The sequence below is a fragment of the Candoia aspera genome, chromosome 3 (assembly GCF_035149785.1).
Source record: "Candoia aspera isolate rCanAsp1 chromosome 3, rCanAsp1.hap2, whole genome shotgun sequence".
Lineage (NCBI taxonomy): Eukaryota > Metazoa > Chordata > Lepidosauria > Squamata > Boidae > Candoia > Candoia aspera.
The window spans coordinates 132,542,445-132,560,713 of NC_086155.1; the positions used below are offsets into that span (position 1 = coordinate 132,542,445).

The following is an 18,269-nucleotide window of genomic DNA, read 5'->3' on the forward strand; positions in this document are numbered from 1 at the left end:
GATCCGTGCTGCCAGGGAATTCGCACCAGGAGGTGTGAGACGGGGGAGGAAGCAGGGTGCCAGAGGCTTTTAGGGGAGCGCCAGAGACTTTGATGGGAGGGGGACAAATGTACTTAGACGGTCACTTGTGAATCACCAAGTTATTCAGATCTTTAACGTGCTTTGATTTGCTTGCCTAATAAAGACTCTTTCATATGCTTAACTGGTCTGTGTCAAGAGTGCTGATTCATTGGGTTTATGTCACTGCCATGACATTGAGTGGTGTTGACCTAACCCATTGTTTTTTAAAATTTTTGCTCTCAGGATCCCTTCCCACTTTTAAAAATTATGGAGGACCCCAAAAGAGCTTTTGTTTGTATGGGTTATATTTATTGATATTTACTGTATTAAAAATTAAAATTGATGCATTAATAGAATATTTATTGAATCATGTAAAAATAACAAAATTAAGTCCATTAGATATTAACATAAATAGTTTTTTTTTCCCTATGAAAAAACCCTATATTTTTTTAACAAATAAAAAATAACAATGAGAAGAGAGACACCATTTCAAATTTTTGCAAATATCTTCAGTGATATAATTTTGTAAAAAAAAAAAAAATCATTTTGCAAACCCCTGAGACCCCCTCCTAGGACCACACTTGAAGAAACACTGACCTAACCTATACTACAGTACTCTGAAAGTAAATAAAATACATTTTAAAAGACAGAAGGATAGGTGGGTAATGAAAGCCTCCCAGCCTCCTTTGCTGTACTAAAAAAAAAAAGTCTCCTAAGTGATTGATCAAGTCATCAAGTCATTATGCCATTTGTAGTCATTACACAAAGATGTCATTGATTTCTTTTCCAAGTGCCAACAGAATCTCTCTCAGAATTCCTTCTGCCTCTTGTAGAGGAGAAGAAAATTAGCTTCTTAGAGGTTGTAAGTAGTTGGGCACAACAGATTCTTCCTTTTTTAGGACTGTTAGGATAACTAATGTCATCAGAGTAATATAGCTTTTAAGAGCCATCAGTCATAATTTCATTACCATGCCTGACTAGGAAACCTGGAATCTGCAGTCCCAACACATCTGGAGGAAACTACATTGGAGAAAGTTAGTCCAGAAGGCTTAAAACAAAACAAACAAAAAAAAAAAAACTATGGCAGCTGGGATGGCAAAATAGATTGATACCCTTGTTGATACTATAGTTTCTAGAATTATGGAATAGAAAATACCTTGCCAGCCATGCTTTAATCTATATAATTTGTGTTGTCATTAGCAATGTTTAATAAACATTTTCAAAAGGATATGGCCAGAGTTTAATAAATAATCTCAGTGTATTTTAATGACTAAGTGCAGATTAAAGAAAAAAAATCCTTAGTATAAGACAGCTGTTATGAGAAGCTAAAATAAATCTGTGGCAGTGGTTACTGAATTTAAATAGGGGATTGTCTGTGCCTGTCCTTCATGGCTCTGAATGTAGAAGTCCTTCTGGGTCAGGCCAATGGCTCATCTCATCCAATGTGCTGTAGTTTGCTAACCATATGTATTCAAGGTGTTCACAAAAATATACGTAGACAGCAGAATGAAAGCCTTCTTCCATTGCTGTCTTCTTGTAGCTGGTGTTCAAGGCATTCCAACCATGATTTTAAACAAATTATTATCAAAAGTAGCAGTTCTTAAAGAGTCCGAGTCAACTCTTAAAGCCCTAAAGAAGCCTGAAAATGGTCCAGCTAAGAACAACCAGCCTTAGAATTGACAATGAAGATATTGAAGTGATGAATAGCTTCTGCCTTTTAGGATCAACCATCAATGGTAAAAAGGAACAAGCAGTTGTATAATTATTAGCCAGTTTCCAACCTTCTCTTTTTGGGGAAGACTGTGGAAAAGATGATTGGATGAGCTACAGAGGATCTACAGAGGATTTTGAAGGAAATAATTATCTGGACCCACTTCAGTCTGGCTTCAATCAGGGTACAGTACAAAGACAGCACTGGCCATACTTGATGTCCTTTGGTGAGCCAAGATGAGGGTGGTGCATCCATCCTAGTGCTCCTTGGTGTAATGGTTGCCTATTCTAAAACACCATCAGACTCATGAGCAGGAATTCAAAGATATCTGATTTATTAAAGAATAGTATTCAGGATCACAGAGAAAGCTGAGAATGATGAAAGTGCGCCAAATTCAAACTAAAAACCCTTGGTGCAAATGAAATCCCTCCCCCCATAGAATCTTCTCAAGTTCACAATCCCAGGTGCTCCTAATGGTTTCTGATGGTCTGCGGGAAAAGGCCTTGAACACATAACATAACCCAAACACATTCCATTGTACTGATTTCACATACAGAGCTTGGTACAAGGTTTCACAGCAGCTCCCTTCCAAACAGAAACGTGTGTCAGTGCCATGGCATGTGAAACGTTACGATGTATAAACTACATTGAATCAGTGAACATGACATACTGCCCCCCAAAAATAAAGAATACATTAAGCAGCAGGCTTCAAAGGGTAAGCAAGGTGGAAATGGTTAACTAAATCAGGAGCGTTAACATGGTGGGCAGACACCCATTCAGGATGAGGAAAGTGTTTCCATCGGACCAGATATTGCAGGGTGCCTCGAAGCTTGCGAGAATCAGTGATGTCCTTGTCTTCAAAGTGTTGTTGGCCATCAATCATAATTGGAGTAGGAGGAGGAGGTTGAGGGTCCCAATGCGGAGAGTGGTGCACAGGCTTAAGCAAGCTGCAATGGAAAACAGGGTGCAAGTGTTTCAAATTGTGAGGCAGTTCCAATTTAACAGTAACTGGATTGACAAGACCAACAATAGGGAAAGGACCAATGAATTTGGGAGCAAGTTTTTTAGAGGGTTGTGGCAATTTGATAAATTTAGTAGATAAATACACCTGATCCCCAACTTTGAAGTTGTGCTGTAAAGAGCGATGCTTAGCTTGAGATTTGTAAGCAGCCTGGGTGTCAGCTAAAGCCTGCTGAATTACTGGCCAGGAATCAGACAGTTTAACAGCCCAGTCAGATGCAGAACATGTTTGGGAAGGGGGCTGTGGCAGTTCAGGGATGGGAACAAAGTCGTGACCAGAAACCACGCGAAAAGAGGTTTGCCCGGTACTTTGATGGACAGCATTGTTGTAAGCCACTTCAGCAAAAAGCAGTAACTCCACCCAATCGTCCTGATGGTAGTTAATGTATGCTCTTAGAAACTGTTCAAGAGTGGAGTTTAAAATCTCAGTAGAACCGTCAGTCTAAGGATGGGATGATGTGGATAGTGCTTGTTTGGTGCCAATCGATTTTAGAAATGATTTCCAAAATTGGGAAGTAAACTGTGTGCCGTGGTCAGAGATCAAATGGGAGGGGCTACCGTGGAGGCATTAGATGTGGTGGAGAAATAGGCTCGCCAATTGTGGGGCTGACGGGATGGATGCACATGGGATGAAATGAGCTTGTTTAGAGAAAAAATCTTTTACAACCCAAATGACAGTTTTCTTCTGACTGGGAGGTAGGTCCACAATGAAATCCATAGAAATCTCATCCCAGGAGCAGGATGGGCAGGCCACAGGCTGTAGAAGCCCCTGTGGTTTCCCCACTTTTCGTTTTGACATGGCACAAACAGGACAGGAAGCAACATAGCCTTTTACATCATGTCTTAAGGTCGGCCACCAAAATTGACGGTGAATCAAATGCAAGGTTTTGACAAAACCAAAGTGTCCAGCAAGTTTATCATCATGGGAATGCTGCAAAACATCAGCTCTTAAAGTTTCAGGCACATAAAGGCGGTGTTCCACCCACGCCAGACCGTTTTCAAAAGAAACATTGTCTCTATTAGCTAGCAACCAAGTGTCAGATTTCAGTGCCTGGAGAAAGTCCTTCTGTAACTGACAAGGAACTTGCACTTTCCACTTCCCAGTTTGGGCTGGGGGCGGGGTTGCCTGCACACAGGTCTGGCTCCGAGTGACTGCAACCAAACCCAGTTGTGGTAAAGTGAGAACAGTCCCAACCACATCTGCTACCTGGTCAAGGTCCTGAGGTAAACATGACAAAGCATCGGCCAGAAAGTTTTTCTTTCCCAGAATAATGGTTTCTGATGGTCTGCAGGAAAAGGCCTTGAACAGATAACATAACCCAAACACATTCCATTGTACTGATTTCACATACAGAGCTTGGTACAAGGTTTCACAGCAGCTCCCTCCCAAACAGAAATGTGTGTCATTGCCATGGCATGTGAAACGTTATGATGTATAAACTACATTGAATCAGTGAACATGACACTTGGTCTCTCAGCAGCTTTCGATACTGTCAACCACAGTATCATTCTGGACTGACTGAGGAGATTAGGATTAGGAGGCACTGTGCTCCAGTGGATCACCTCCTTCCTCGGAGGATGGTTCCAGTTGGTGTTGTCAGGGGGAAGAGATTGCATCCATGGCCCCTCACATGTGGGGTACCTCAGGCCTCAACACTTTCCCCTTTCCTGTTCAACATCTGCATGAAACCACTGGGTGAGAAGCTCTGCTGGTTTGGGGTGCAGTATCTTCAGTATGCTGATGGTACCTAGCACTATATGTCAAACCTGAGTGGCACAGGTGAAGCTGTCAATGTATTGACCCAGTGTCTGGGGCTATTCAGGTCTGGATGGGGTGGAGCAAAATTTGCTCAATTCTAACAAGACTGAGTGGCTATGACTGTTTAGATCCCGAGGATGTTAACTATTGTTGGTCTTGGATGGGGCTGCACTTCCCCATTCAAGACAAGTGCACAACTGAACTCTTCTGAACTCATAGCTACTGCTCGAAGAGCAGATGGCAGCTGTGGCCAGGAGGGCCTTTTTACAGGTTCATCTAGAGCACCAGTTGCACCCTTTCCTCAATTGAGAGGCCCTTCAGACAGTTACTCATAGTCACCTCACTACTGGATTATTGCGGTATGCTCTACATGGGGCTGCCCTTGAAGACCACCCGGAAGCTACAGCTGATTTAAAAGGCAGTGGAACAAATTGTAATGGGACCTCTCAGTATGCCCATGTGTCACCACTGCTACACAAGCTGCATTGGCTGCCTGTTGGCTTCTGAGTGCAATTCAGGGTGCTAGTTATTACCTATAAAGCCCTGTATGACATAGGGCCTGGATATCTGAAGGACCACTTGTCTTCAATCTTTTCTGCTTGCCCATTTCATTCCAACAGAGTAGGTGTGCTCCAGGTCCCCTCCATCAAATGTTATCATCTTGTGGGACCAAGGAAGTGTGCCTTCTCTGCTGCAGCCCCCACCCTCTAGAGAACATCCCCCCAGAAATAAGAATGGTGCCCTCTCTCCTGGGGTTCCAGAAAGCTTTGGAAACCTGGCTTTGGTCCCAGTCCTGGGATTGATGTTTACTGTTTGTCAAGGGCCCCTGTTTTGTTTTGTTGATTTTGTTGTTCATTAGACCATTTTAGTTTGGGCTGTCCATCCCATTTCATGTTTTTAGCAGTTTTTATGTTTTTTCTAGTTTTGTATGTTGCCTAGAGTCTATTGGAGTTGGGCGGCTAATAAATGCAAATAAATAAATAAGCAAGCAAGCAAGCCACAGACTAGCACTTGGTAGAGCAGCCACATAGGCCTTGAAAAAGATATTCAAATGCTACTGTCCTGATTACCAGGAAACACACTGAGGCGAGGACTTGGTCTCTAATATTTATTAGTAGTACTTAACAAGAATCCTAACAAACTGAGAAAGCGTGGGAAAACCCAGCCATATAAACCCCAAAGGTTAAGGCGATCTGTGTCTCTTTGAATGGCTGAACAGTTCCTCAGTGCTACGCATGCGCTTGACAGTCTGGGTGAGAGCCCCCTGCTCGCCATCCTTACTCATGACAGCTACCATGTATTTATAGTATACCTACAAAGATCAGAATCATGCAAGCCATAGTATTCCCTGTGATACTTTATAGAAGCAAAAGTTGAACTTTGAAGAAGTAAGATAGGAAGAGTATTGATACTGTTTACTTTTTTGTTGGAGAAGACTCCTAAGAATAACATGGAAAGCCAAGAAAACAATCAAATGGATCACTGAACAAATCAAGCCAGAGTTTTCACTTGAGACACCAATGACCAGGCCCAAAATATCCTACTTTGGACATATTACACACAGCTGTCTGGAGAATGTTCTAATCCTGGGAAGGGTGGAAGGAAAGAAAAGAAGAGGACAACCAGCAGTACGATTACAGGTACAGTACTTATGAGTGCACTGTTGAAATTTCTGAACAACCAGGTTAGGGACAGATCATGACAGAGAAAATATATCTTTGTGGTTGCTAAAGTCAACAATGACTTGATGGCATTTCATCATCATCATCATCATCATCATCATCATCATCACCACCACCACCACCACCACCACCATCATAGACGTGTTGTACATTTTCTAATAGCTGTGAGAGCCTGGTCTCTCTGACCTTGTCCAATTCCTTTTTAATATTATTGAAATTGGTAGCTACAATCATATTTAATGGCAGAAAACTCCACCATATAATTATTTAGATAAAGAAGTACTTCCTTTTATATTGTAGGCCCTGAATCCCTCTGCATTTAGTTTTAAAATTGTGAAAGAGGGGAAAAACTTCTCTATGCATATTCCCCATACCCTGCCTACTTCTATAAAACTCTTTTTCCTTCTGTTGTTCCAAGCCAAATGCCCTTAGACTGTCAGCTCATAAGGGAGCAGCCATATCCTTCAGTCCTGAATGCTGGCTTGTCCCATGTTCCTGCCTAGAGTCCAGCCCTAGCTGAAAATAATGCATTAAGTTCTTTCTAATGGTTTTCTTTCTCTCTCTATGAGAGATGAGAGCTGTCAGGTCTTGCAGATTGAAGTCCTTGGGGACTAAGCAGGGAGACAAGGAAGAGAGAGTTAATACATTGAAATATTGTCCGATAATGCCATTTATGAGCTATGGAAGTCAGCTGAAGCCTCAGAGCTGCTGGGGTAGGATAAAATGATAAGTCATATAATAATTCAATTCAGAAAGAGCTTGACCCATACTAAACAACATAGGGCAGAGCTTGTTTGGAAAAGCAAATATTAGATTAGTGGCAGTGGCAAATGATACCCTCTTTGGGGAGCTGACTTTTTGAAGAGGACAGTGGGTTGACTAAAGAAAATTGGGTCACTGATATTTATTTGGAGTGATTTATGTTGTCTGGAATGGCATTTAAGGACATTTTTGTAAGTTAATAGTGCTCAATTTAAAAGCCTCAAAACAGGTAAACCAGTACAAATACCATTGAAATGAAAAATGGCTTGAAATATGTGCATTAATATAGTGCTCAATAAGGGAGCTAAAAGAAGGAAGCATCAGAAACTGACCGCTGGCCTCATTCAATGCAGTTTATTGAGATTCTAGACCAGAACACGAAAATAATTTTTTGCAGAGGGACATTAAGATTTTGGCACAGTTGTAACTGGGCAATAGTTACCTGTTTTTAAAAATACAACCAGAAGCACAGGATTCATTCATTGATTATGTACTATCAAGTTGGTGTCAACTCTTAGTTACTATATATATAGATTTTCTCCAGGAGGATCTGTCCTCAACCTGATTCACAAGCACATGACTCCCTGTTTTTTCTAGTTCATGTCTTCTTTCATGTCATTTTTTTTAAAACCCAAACATTTAAATTGTCCTACCTATGTAACAGAAACTGTCCTATGTCCATTCTGAGGTAAGACAGACATGACATGTTGCTAACTCTATAACAAACCTAAGTGTTATACTTGTCATGAGTAAGGATGGCGAGCAGGGGGCTCCCATCCCGACTGTCAAGCGCATGCGTAGCACTGAGGAATTGGTCAGTCATTCAAAGAGACACAGATAGGGACCGCCTTAACCCTTTGGGGTTTATATGTCTGGGTTTTTTCCACGCTTCTTCAGTTTGTTAGGATTCCTGTTATGCACAAGCAATAAAACATTAGAGACCAGTTCCTTGTCTCAGTGTGGTTCCTGGCTGTTAGGACAATACTTATTTGGAAATTGTGTTATGATATAAACCAAACAACTTCAAAAATACTTGACCATATTTGCTCCATAAATTAGGCGTAATTAACCCTATCCCTAATTGCAAAAGTCATTCATGTATTTCCTGAATTACATCAAAGATCTAGTTCACACAACTGTTCTCCCCACATTCATACCAACAAATCTGTTACATGATTGTATCTACAGAACTTGTGTTCCACTTGGGAGCATCAAGGTTTGTAGAAGTATCAAAAATTGTGAAGAAAATAAAATTTTTAAATTAACACCTATACTGGGAAGAGAAAAGTACAAACAAACAAACAAACAAAAATCAGATGAGTTTGAGCATGCTTGGTGATCACAGAGTGCTGAACACCTTTTGATATGGGAGAATGTGGCCAAAATCTAAGGAGAACAAAAAGCAGACCTTCACATTTTAAATGACTGTATTCAACACATTAGCTTTAGGAGCTATCCAGGTTTTGGTGCTCAGCATTTCCGGAAAGTATATACAGAATCTATCAGAATGGTATATACAGTCCATCTTCTCTTAAGGTCTGCAAGCCGAGAGATACAGATGTTAGATTATGCCATGCCCCCACGTAAGGGGTTTTATATGATTTTCACCCTTGCAACCACTGTGCACTAGGGCCTGAATAGTTTCTAAAGCTACTACATTGTATATAGTCATCTAAAGTACAAAGGTCTGAGTGTACACTTCCTGGTAGAGGGTTGGAACTCCATAGAATAGCATCTGGCTACCCATGCCTGATGCATCCCAACAGGACAAAACTGGTCACGTAGTGCCTCCCAAGGTCAACGTAACTGAAAACTCCACACAGGATATGCACTGTGTAAAAAGAGAAACATTTACCCCCATTCCAAGATGTATGTGTGTGGAAGTCATGTAAAACTTATACATGGGTGCGTGACATAATGTAATATCCCAACCTACCTCAGAGGATTGTTATGGGAAAAATATTAGGCAGGAACATTATGTACACTGCCTTGAGTAGTGCAAAATAAAGGTGGGATATAAATGGAATAATTAAAATAAAAACCCATTATCTCTCTGCTCTGAGAGCTTAAGGAGGGGTGGAAAGTATACCATTCCGATAGATTTTGAAAAGAAGTAAGGTTTGGTGACTGGAACACAAGTAGGAAGATTCCATACTGCAACATTTTGTTACGTATGTCACCTGTATCTTAGTTCTAATTTAGCAATCAGCTTAAGAAATATGAGTCATCTGGCAAGATAACATTAGCTACATACAAATGAATGAAACATCTGGATTCTAACAGTCCAGGTAAATGAAGCTTTATTATATACAGTTGAAGTTTATTGCAGTCTTGGAGGCTTTGGGGTATTCTGAGTGAAAGGAAAATCAATAAGTAAGTTAAATAGAACAACGTTGATCTTTTTTCATAGGGTTTATTAGGTTTGCCTTCTCACAACTGGCTATAAAGGATTATCCAACAAATGGAGAATGTGGGAATTGTAATGAGTATCAGGAGTTTGATGCATCATAAAAATGCTTTGCAAAAGTAACTTATCAATGATAATCACTGCCAGATGGGATTTTTAAAAATGCCATTAGTTAATTGCTTGGGCAGTTGCAAACATTAGATGTTAATGGAAAGGGTTTGTCCTTGTGCTAGAAACAGATCTGTATTAAAGTTGGGAACTGAAGTGTATTGTTCATACAGGCATTGAACGCTGTTATGCTAGCTGTCATCACTTCTCTGTAGCCAATGGGGGGAAAAACTATTAGAAAGAATTGCTGCAAATAATAACTGAGATGACAAGCTGTCTTGTGGCACATAAAAGGATAACAAATATATTGTGGCATGCATGAGTTGTGTGATAGTCAAAAGAATAACAGGCACTGAGTATCACGCCGGTCCTTTTTTTTTGTTTTGCTTTGTTTCAGCAGATTATAATGGCACAAAAGCTACTCTAAGGGGCAGCTCAAGGTTGACCATTGTCCTGTATCTCTGACAGAGCATTCAAGTGGAAGAACTGGTCCTGTGACATCTTTTTCCAATGGTCACTGATCTACGAGAAAAAATCTGCTAGAGACCACAACCATTGGCAGATAAAACTGGAGCTGAAAGTGGGTGAAGCTGGAGCTCGATTCTAAGGAGCAGAATAATGCATAATGTTTCTGCATTATTGTATTTTTTTTCCCATAAAAGGTTTTGCACTTCTGCAAAACTTGGTGGTTACCCTTGCCTTAGCCTTTTTAAAGAACTTCAGTTCATGGAAAAGACAAAGCTGGGTGCATTACATTTTAATCGGATTATTAAGATCGTTTTCAGCATTGCTAGTTTTATCTATTTGCCACCTTTAGTTCCCTCCCATGGCAGTAGGCAGAACGTAAGAGTTTAAAATAAATAAATACTATGTTAGAATGGTGCTATTTGAGTTTGATAAGGATCCAATTCAAAGAATAAGTTAATTATCAAAATATTGGATGACATTCCATGAAATTACCACCATTTTATGATAAACAAATCCTGGCCAAAATTCCTCCTAGGTGTTCCTTAAAAATCATACATTTCAGCTTCTGTTATGACTGTAATTTCATGCACCTATAAGAAAACTTAAGGCAGGAAAACAGAAAGGCCAGTTTTCCTCTTTGTTCAGAATATCAATGCCTCTTTTCAATGACTCATAAAAATTCTTATCTTTGCACATTTTCCTTGTTGCATAAGCCTTCTTTCCAGTTCTCTAGAAGTGGTAGCTCTACTGTAACCACCATCCACCAAAGCCAATTTCTGTTTCATAGTTTATGCTCATTTTTTTAAAAAAAATTGGAGCAGCACAGTAAACGATTTCTGAAACACTAGCACTATTATAATTGGGGGAGGGGGTGTTGTTTGCTTTGTTTTGTTTTGTTTTGTTTTGTATTAATACTGTGAAATTTGGACAGTTTGATCCAGCTATGCTTACTGTATTTCATTTGGCTAACAGCCATAACAATGTCTTATGAAAAAACAGGTGTGTGAAGAAAATAAATGAATGAAACCCAAAGTTCAGCCACAACATGAAGTATTCATAGAGCCTTTAATAGGATTAATGTAATATTAATCCTGTGATTGTCCTCATAAATTTGTTAACTAAACAACAGTACAGAGGGGTGCAATCCAGATGAGAACATAATTTGCTCCCACTGTAATCCTAGCTAGGATTATGCCTTCTTCGTAGTTATTTTTTTCTCTTTGGAGAGAAATTACTATAGGTGCTGATAGGTTTGCATTCTTAAGATCACATGTTATTTGTTTGGTCCTGGTGTGTATTCTTAATTGCTGTCTTGCTCCAGATGAAAATTTCCAGATTTTGTTCCAAGAACAACATATGGCTATCAGAAGCAACAGTAACCATATATTGATCTACAAGAGAGGAAAAAAAATCAGTATCCACTATTAGGTAATATCTTTAGTAGGATCAACCAAAATTAGACAAAACATTGTATAGATGTTCTCCATAACTCTGTATCATGTTACAGAGAGGGAGGGAGGGAGGGAGGGAGGGAGGGAGGGAGGGATGGGAAGAAAGTAAATTAGCCCAGATATTCCAGTTACAAGATGTGCTGCAAGCTGTCCCCCCTCAGGTGGGAGGTATTTGTTTGCAAGGGTGCATTCAGAGTCACGTTTTGCTTTTCATTCAAGGAAAAAATTGAGTGGCATCTTCCAGCTCTGATATTTTTTAAATTGCTTTTTAATTTTTTTTCTTGATTCTGAAATCAGCATATAACTTAGAATCGTGGAAACAGGAATTGCTCGTTAAGAGCACATAAGCAGACCAAGAATCCATTTTGTCTGTGAATTAAACTATGCAGTCTGAGAACTTCTTTCCTCCCTCTTTTTATTTATTCTCTGGATTTTAATTTCATTTTTTCCCCAGAAGCCCAAGGCTGTATACATAGTGCTACATTCCCTAATTTTTCCCACAATAACAACCCTGTGAGAAAGGTTAGATGAAAAGAGTGATTGGCCTAAGGTTTTCCAGTGAGCCCATGGCTGAGGGTAGAGTTGAACCTGCCTCTCCCAGTTCTTAGTCCAGATCTCAGCCACTGCACCACCTCACTCTTCCAACTGTCTCCTATGCTTCTTGACTGTTTGGATTATGAACCTGCTGACAGGGCCTTTCTCTCTCTTTTAATTACCATGACCCAGTTTGAGAAATAGTACTTGTATGAATAATGGAATAAAAATGCAACCAATCAATCAAAATGTGCACTGATTAAATTACTGAGCACAAAATGCAATCCTGCATTGAGATTTCTTCCAGGTATTCATATCTTCTGATAGTCAGTGAGGAAAAAGGAGACACACTCAAATGTTAGCATGACATGAATTTTATTTGTTTATTCTGGGGCAGACTATTAGGTTAAGTTTATTTTCATTAAATAGGCAATATTATAAAATTAATAAAATAAATCTAAATGTTGCATATACTGATATTGGTTGACATCACTTCTTGGCCTTTTGGCTAAGATCAAGTATAGTATCTGTTCTTATCAGTTTAATATTGGTTGACAGTTTTGGGAATTCAAATATCACTTCGATCAAGGCCATTTGTAATATTTCTGTGAATATGATATAAAAATAGTGAGAATAAACAAGGAGACTAAAACCTGAATTGCACTAAGCCTTCAGTATACAACCAATGATAATTCAGAATATACCCCTTGTTTAATATGATTTACATATAAGCAAAATTTAAGCTTTGATTTTTTGTATTGTGTCTAACTTTTTCATTAAAAATACTGCTTAAACATTTTCCTTACGTGAAGCATAAATATAGATGGCAAAACTAATTACGTTGCAAATGAAGATGACCCACTTGACTATAGGAATTATTATGAAGAATTTTTAGTGGCTTCTATAATATAATCTAATATATCTGTTAAATTGCTGTTCATTGACATTAGGTATTTTGTCCTTTTCTTTTCCTACATTATTCCTTAAATTATATATGTGTGGATAAGCAGAAGAGTGTTTGATGCTTAGGCATGTACCTTCACATGCATATACAGTATTGAGGACCTCTTCCAGCATTTTCTTCTATGCAGTAATAATCTGAAGGAGGGAAGCTGAACTTTTCCCAGGGCTGTGTCCTCCATGGCTCTGATCCCATCTACTACTCATTGTAGTAATAGATAGGTCCCATCTACTACCCATCTACTACTACTTATGGCATGGAGACTGCCTCTACATAAACCTTAATCAAACTGGGGTTTTCCAAATGTATTGGATTCTGATTGATACAGAAGATCTGTATAGGAAGGATAACAATATCGGGGATAGCTTTGACGGTGTGGTCAGTGAGCTAGAGCCAGACATCCTGAAGAGTGAGGTTGAATGGGCCTTAAGAAGCATTGCTAATAACAAGGCAGCAGGAGACGACGGCATCCCAGCTGAACTGTTCAAAATCTTGCGAGATGATGCTGTCAAGGTAATGCATGCTATATGCCAGCAAATTTGGAAAACACTGGAATGGCCATCAGATTGGAAAAAATCAACTTACATCCCCATACCAAAAAAGGGAAACACTAAAGAATGTTCAAACTATCGAACAGTGGCACTCATTTCACATGCCAGTAAGGTAATGCTCAAGGTCCTGCAAGGTAGACTTCAGCAATTCATGGAGCGAGAATTGCCAGATGTACAAGCTGGGTTTAGAAAAGACAGAGGAACTAGGGACCAAATTGCCAATATCCGCTGGATAATGGAAAAAGCCAGGGAGTTTCAGAAAAACATCTATTTCTGTTTTATTGACTATTCTAAAGCCTTTGACTGTGTGGACCATAACAAATTGTGGCAAGTTCTTAGCAGTATGGGGATACCAAGTCATCTTGTCTGCCTCCTGAAGAATCTGTATAACGACCAAGTAGCAACAGTAAGAACAGACCACGGAACAACGGACTGGTTTAAGATTGGGAAAGGAGTACGGCAGGGCTGTATACCCTCACCCTACCTATTCAACTTGTACGCAGAACACATCAGGCAACATGCTGGGCTTGAGGAATCCAAGGCTGGAATTAAAATCGCTGGAAGAAACATTAACAATCTCAGATATGCAGATGATACCACTTTGATGGCTGAAAGCGAAGAGGAACTGAGGAGCCTTATGATGAAGGTGAAAGAAGAAAGTGCAAAAGCTGGCTTGCAGCTAAACCTCAAAAAAACCAAGATTATGGCAACCAGCTTGATTGATAACTGGCAAATAGAGGGAGAAAATGTAGAAGCAGTGAAAGACTTTGTATTTCTAGGTGCGAAGATTACTGCAGATGCTGACTGCAGTCAGGAAATCAGAAGACGCTTAATCCTTGGGAGAAGAGCAATGACAAATCTCGATAAAATAGTTAAGAGCAGAGACATCACACTGACAACAAAGGTCCGCATTGTTAAAGCAATGGTGTTCCCTGTAGTAACATATGGCTGCGAGAGCTGGACCATAAGGAAGGCTGAGAGAAGGAAGATTGATGCTTTTGAACTGTGGTGTTGGAGGAAAATTCTGAGAGTGCCTTGGACTGCCAGAAGATCAAACCAGTCCATCCTCCAGGAAATCAAGCCAGACTGCTCACTTGAGGGAATGATATTCAAGGCAAAACTGAAATACTCTGGCCACATAATGAGAAGACAGGACACCCTGGAGAAGATGCTGATGCTAGGAAGAGTGGAGGGCAAAAGGAAGAGGGGACGACCAAGGGCAAGGTGGATGGATGATATTCTAGAGGTGACGGACTCGTCCCTGGGGGAGCTGGGGGTGTTGACGACCGACAGGAAGCTCTGGTGTGGGCTGGTCCATGAAGTCACGAAGAGTCGGAAGCGACTGAATGAATAAACAACAAACAACAGGTGGAAGAAGGCTGCTCTTTATGCTTAGGCCTACCCCATTTCTTCAAATTCTGATGCTCACACATATGGTGGTCTCAGTTATTCTTTTTCCTTAACTTTCTGTGGACAAACAGGGAAAACATGTCTGGTAGAGACTTGAACATGAATTTTTCAAATATCTTAAATTTCTGTCCTCTTTCTTGCAAACACTGGCTCTTTTCTTACATACATACATACATACATACATACATACATACATACATACATATCTGTGTACACAATGTTGGGCCCATAACAGTGTGTTCCCAAATTTGCTGCCCCAGTGACTTTTTAAGATTATTTTCATAACAAAATAAATAAATAGGAAGCTGGAATACTAAATGGCAGAGCTCTGGCTTCTAGCTTCATATTTATTTGCAGAAATGCCTTTGGATCCAGAGATCCCACTGGGATGGTAGAAAGTATCTTGAAGTACTAGTTTGCCTTCCGGTAAATGGATGTTTAGTGATGAGATGCCACTCTGTGTGTCTTTCCCACAAAGGTTGCTAATCCCTATATTATCATGCACATACATGTGATTGTGTGATTCTTCATTTCCCTACCTTTCTTCTCCTCTGTGTGGAGTTGCAGATGTGTGCATAAGCTAATTTATTACAGATGTCCTATATAGGATTGCACCAATGTTTCATAATAAGCAGAAGTTAATTACCATCGGAAAATGAGAACATCCCTAAGCTTATGAATGAAAATTAAACAGTTTCCCTTATTCTTATCAGATTTATACTGATATGAATGCAGTTATGTTGTAAAATAGATGGATCCTTGGTATCATAACTTCATGAAAATAATAAAATGATTTAAAATTCAGCATTTCAAGGATCATCATTTTTTTTCTGTATGATACCAAGAATTCGTGATAAAATAGACTGCATACTAGATTCAGATACAGTTATGCTTAGGGTAGACCTGCTGGACCTGGCTATTTTGTCCTATTTATTTAATTGGATAAGAACATCCACTAATAACACTTTGGAAATAATAATAAATTATGGTACAGCTGTCTACTATATATTTCTCCTGCAGATCTTATTCCAAGAGAGATAAAGGATTTCTTCTAACAGAGCTTTAATATTTTTAACAGTGGTTGGTTTATATATGAAAATATGGCCATATAAGTTCATTTTTTGGGGAAAGGGGAGGAAGAAGATAACTAGAGGTTAAGTTTGTACCAGGTAGAGAGAGACAGTCCTATTAGCCTAGATATCAGATGTCTGCTGACCAACAATACAGCAAATTAGAGATTTAAGAATTGAATTTCATACATATTCAAACATATGTGTGGATTGATTTAACCATGATTTACTGAATACTCAAGAACTGTTTGATTTACATAAAGCTGATTGGTACAATATACCAAGCCAAGACCAAAAAAATATATAATTTGGCCTTCTAGGAAAAAAATGCTATTAAAAATCCACTGCTATAATTTGTTATAGATTTGCCAATATTTTGTGCATTTTGCTACCTCATAATTGGAGAATATCCCTGTGGTTCTGTCTTGCTCAGCTTTGCCATATTAAAGATTGTGAATAACTTCTTGTGGTTCTGCTAGAATTATGTCAGGGACATCAGCATTTGGAGAGTTGGTTGTGTCCAGTCGCTCTACATTGTCAGCATGTAATTTAATAGAGAAGTATTTGATGCACTCTAAAATTTCATGCTAATTTGTTGTGATTGAACTGTCCAGTTTCTTGATCTTGAAGGACTATTCTTCTTTTGGGGTTCTGTTCTCTTCAGTGATTGTATATGCTGACAGTTGTACTTTCTAATATTTTCTTTGATCACTTTTGAATGATCTTGTTTAGTGCAATGCATTTGACGATGTTTTTAACAAACCATTCTTATTTCCACTGTCATTGTTTCTGCTTCATTGTTTCATTTTTCTGAATGTTTTCTTTGATTTGCTATCATCACTTTCATTGGCTAAGGATTACAGAGTTTCAGTTATACAGCAAGCAGATTCAGCTAAGCTCTCTTTCAATTAGTTGAGTAGTCTGAAACAATTTGAAACAATTTGATCATTTCAGCTGAAATGCATCCTTCTGACACTTGAGTACTTGATAGTCAATGCAAGCTGCTGTGGTTTATTTATTTATTTATTTATCCATGAGGTTTTTGCGATTTATAAGCAGTCTCAATCTGTTATGACTCTGGACAGCAATTTCTCCTCTCCTGTTTGATGTGGATTTTAAATGTCGTGCATACTAGTTGATTACCTTTTTTAGTGTTGAATTGGTTGAGAATTGAACATAAAAATGGATCAATTATTGGGTAAAATGTAATATATTTTAGTAGTGTTGCTATTTGAGCTTTTCCAAGACCATTTTTGGACTATACTTTTCTTGAAATACAGTACATATTCATGGGAAAAAGAATTTTTTTTTTGCAAATTTTATTCATCTTGATCCATATTCATCTCTGTTGTCAAATCAAACATTCCTAATGATTATGTTGTATGGTTATTTTTATCCTATCCTTATATTCATATCACCCATCATGATTATGAAGTAATGATTCTCCTGGTTCAATTGATGCATAATCAGTTCACAGAATTCCTCAATTCCTTCATTATTGTCACTGCTTGTTGGTACATAGACTTGTATCAGTTGAAAGATGTAGCACTGAAGAGTTTAGCAGTTATGTAGGCTACTTAGTATGAAAGACTGTTGAATTAGAGGATACTTTCCTTTAGCTTTTTGTTGATAATGAATCTAACACTGCTTAGTCTACCATCCTTCCCTGGTGATATAACAGATGGGCATATTTGGTTTCAAGTAGTTCCTCAGCTTTACATCTAATTGTATATAGTTCACTTAGATTCCACTTGATTTATTCAAGCTCATGTTCTTCCAATGTTGATTTGTTTCAAAGGGATCTAACATTTAATGTTCCCTTGATTTAAGTCCGAAAGCAGCCTCATCAAATCCAGTTATTCTTAGCAATCTCTGTCTTCAGACAGATCTTCTCACTGCCATAGGAAGTGGTTATCTGGCTTCTGAGGAATGAGGACTGTATTTTGCAGTTGTGAGTCACTGAAGGCTGAGGACTGTAACATACCACACTGACCATGCAGGTTGATAGATTTCTACCAGTGATTCATGGGTCATTATAACATGAGGTTTATTTTGAGTTTCTCCAATGGCTATAGTACCAGGGAACTGCTCACTGGCATGGGGGATTCTTCCATCTACCTCCTGGATGACACACCGCTCAAGTCATGAAGTATCCATTACTGAATATCAGATACTTGCTGTATGTACTGTATTTATTTAATGATCGTAGACTAAAAGAACAACAAGAGCTTATATAAATTGGACAAAGCAAAGAGCATATAAAAAAGAAAGAGGAGGACAAGGAAGAGGAGGAGGAGGAGGAAAGGTCCTGATGA

The 18,269-nt window shown here is 39.0% G+C and overlaps 1 pseudogene; it reads left to right on the forward strand.

Moving 5' to 3' along the window:
* Nucleotides 1-12,450: 12,450 nt before the first annotated feature.
* LOC134495064 (U2 spliceosomal RNA) lies at nucleotides 12,451-12,567 on the forward strand (annotated as a pseudogene).
* Nucleotides 12,568-18,269: the final 5,702 nt, after the last annotated feature.